This window comes from Sinocyclocheilus grahami, unplaced genomic scaffold (assembly GCF_001515645.1).
Source record: "Sinocyclocheilus grahami isolate Dianchi unplaced genomic scaffold, SAMN03320097.WGS_v1.1 scaffold39.1, whole genome shotgun sequence".
Taxonomy (NCBI): Eukaryota; Metazoa; Chordata; class Actinopteri; order Cypriniformes; family Cyprinidae; genus Sinocyclocheilus; species Sinocyclocheilus grahami.
In genome coordinates, this window is record NW_015505218.1 from 1,898,311 (window position 1) to 1,901,806 (window position 3,496).

A 3,496-nucleotide genomic window follows, 5' to 3' on the forward strand; every position below is an offset into this window, starting at 1 on the left:
CCCCCCCCCCCCCCCCCCAGGACTTGCGGTTCGCAGGAGGGCACAATGATTTTGCGCTACGCCACTGGTATTATTATATATTACACTTGAAATAAATATATTTTAAATGTGCAACTTCATTACAAATGTGTAATTACAACAAATGTTTCACATCTCTACGTAAATTCACTCACTTAATATAAATATCATTCAATTGTGAATAACATGCAGTTAAATGTCTGAAAACATCACATTAAGTTTGCACTGACTGAAGTATATTATTTTAAAGTATGTTATTTCTCTAATAAGTGCTCTTTTTGGTGGCAAACATAAGGCAGAAATTGTCAAAATGCATGTTGTTAATTTGCTTATTTCTATGCATTTAAACATGTTTATGCTAGATCAAAATGAAAGCATTGCATTGTTTTTTTATATTTTTAATGAAATACTGGAGACCCATGAAAACTGTCAAATTAACACCACAAACAAGTATGTATGTATGTATTTACATTTTATAAATGTTCAGATTTGGACATTTTGGAAATGTTTATGATTATATTTCTCAGAATTTGTATTAAAATAAATCAGCAACTATCTCTTATAATGATAATATCACAGACTATAACATAGAACGACAGGAAGTAGTCCAAATAAAAATTCCTGACTTTTTCCGTTGTGGTAAAACCACAGACATGAAGTCAAGGGACCTTAAAAAAAGAAATAAACACTTTATTGTTTGTTTAAAGTGTATTTTTACTTTTAAGGGACACCATCTAGCATGGCAAATCTGTGCTTTCTTTTTAAGAATATGATGCTCACCTTGAAAGCCAGCTTCAGTCAGCCTGCCTAAGCCTAGTCTGTTCTGATGGCTTTTAGAAGGGTTTGAGGTATTTGTCAGTTTAGCCAAGCTGAGAGACCATGCAGCTACACCAGTAAACCGCCGCAAGCTGTTTTAAACAAGTTATATGATCTTATTAGCTCACTGCTCTTTGTGGGATTTTTTGTCTTTGACTAAATTTTTGCACCAGCGCAGATATGGCTTGATCTACCTTATACTTTGAGAAAATCCTCTTAAATCTAAAACCTCAGAAGGATTTGCAAATGTCCTTAAGTGTCATATCCGATCAATGATAAAACAAGTTCAAAGGATCTTTCGAACACCATTCTGACAGGTCTTGTTCTTGTCAAGTACAGTGCAGTTTAACATACACTCTTAAAAATAAAGGTGCTTCACAATGCCATAGAAGAACCTTTTTGTCTAAATGGTTCCATAAAGAACCTTTAACATCTAAAGAACCTTTCTGTGTCACAAAAGTTGCTTTGTAGCGAAAGACGGTTCTTCAGATTATAAAAAGGTAAGAAAGAGATGGTTCTTTAAAGAACCTTTGACTGAATGGTTCTTTGTGGAACCAAAAATGGTTCTTCTGTGGCATCGCTTGAAGAGCCTTTTGAAGCACCTTTATTTTTAAGAGTGTAGGCTTTTGAATTAATGCTCTGTAAGGATAAAGCCAGAAAATGTTATTGCTCATACGTTGCTCTTTCATAGCTCATGAGACTTAATTGAGTACAATTTCATCTGAAATGAAACTCCTATAGGGGACTTGAAATAAACATTGAAGTTTATTTTAATCTCCTCTAAACTTCACCAGTGCACGATATCTAAATAAAAAAAAATAAAAAAATTGTTTTAATAACTTAAAATGACTTTCCATTTTGACTGAGTAGCCAACTTTTCATGATCTCATCAATTTACGATGGCACAAATCAAGAGCCACCCTACATTTTTGATTAATTTATTTATTTTTTACCAGTGAATATTATGTTTGACCCAGAACTGCATTTCACTAAGGAATTCAATTTCTTTCAAATGCTGTTGTGTTGACTTTCAGCAGAAGTATCCTTTTACTCCTTTTAATATTGCTTAGGTCTAGTAGAAACAAATAAACATCTTCTGTTTCTTAATAATTATACTCACAATATTTTTTATCCAAATGCTCAGTATTTAGTTGAATAACACAGTCAGTTGATTACAGAATCAGTGCATCCATGGCAGTTGTTTTTCGATCTGTATCTTGACATTCAGGATGCGGCTCAGTCTTCTCAGCACGAGGGAATGTGAGGTGAAGGAGAGCTATGAACAGACGAGATGAACAGGGCTGCTAATTAGCCAAGCAGAAATAAACCAGCTGTCAGTCTAATGTGCGACTGCTGTGCTTCACTCATATGAGACTCCAACCCACCCAGGAGAGAGAAATTGTGATCATTTTGAGTCAGCGGAATGAGTTCTGACAGATTCACCAAGTCATCGGACATTGTTTTAAGCAGTAAAATGTTGTATTTCTAATATGTACAGTAGATTACAAGGCTATTGCCGTGTTGCTGTTATGGTTAATGAATGTTAGGTATCAGTTAGAGGAAAATTCATTCATGACAACAAATGATATCATCCTTTCTTTCTTTCAGCTGTTTTATTTATTAACTTTATCAGTTAATATGGTGTTTTTGACTGATCTGGTCTTACTGATTTTGGACACTTAACTACATGTTCATTTAATGCAATTAAATAAAACGGTCTGTTCGCCACAGGGCCCGGTGCGACCACACCAGTTGCACCCCCCTAAGGTTGGCCCTGGTGAGAGACGTAGCGATATCAGGGCAAAGAGACTGAAAATTAAAATTTCAGTTAAGGAGAGAACTTTTAATTATTTTGCATGTCCCCATCTTAAGGATTTTTTATGTGATGGTCATACAAAAAATAGGGTTGTCCATGTTTTAGAATTTGTTTGGGTGTATGGGATGGCCTGGATGAGTGTGAGATTTCCCGGCCTGAAATCTTTTCCCAGTCCGCCCCTCGTGGAAATTAATGGTGCAGAGGCGGTTTCATTTACTACACATACTGAAGTATGCGTGTGTATCGCTCGCGGTGTTTTCAGCCTCTGCCGCCTCAGTATATATGAGTACATGAACACATGAACATAATCTCTAGAGCTGCTCATGAGTCATTTCTTGACCATTTTACAATTTCTTTTGAGAAAACTATATTGTCATGTCATATACAAACAGACACCAATGTTTCAAAAAGACACCAATGTTTCAGGAGTCTATCTCAAAGTAAAAGGAAGTACTAAAGTCTGATTTTGTGGTGGATGTGTTCAATTATTATCATCTTAATTCAAGTGATGAAGGATTTTGAAAGTCTGACAGCAATCAGTGTTGAGCACATACTGTCAGGTTAACCCTGGTGTAAATGTCTGAAACTGATTAACTGTTGAAATCATTTGTTGGAAATTTAGAAAAGTAATCAAATGTAATCAGTTACATTAATAAAGTAATTAAAAAAGTTACATTACGATTACATTTTAAATAGGGTAACTTTGAAAAGGTAATAGGTTTCCATTACAGATTACAAGTAACCTTCCCAACACTGGTTATAGGACTTAAGTCCATCTTTGCATTTATGTCCGTAATTACGTCTTTAAAGAATGATAATAAAATCATACTTTTAGATGTACTTTAA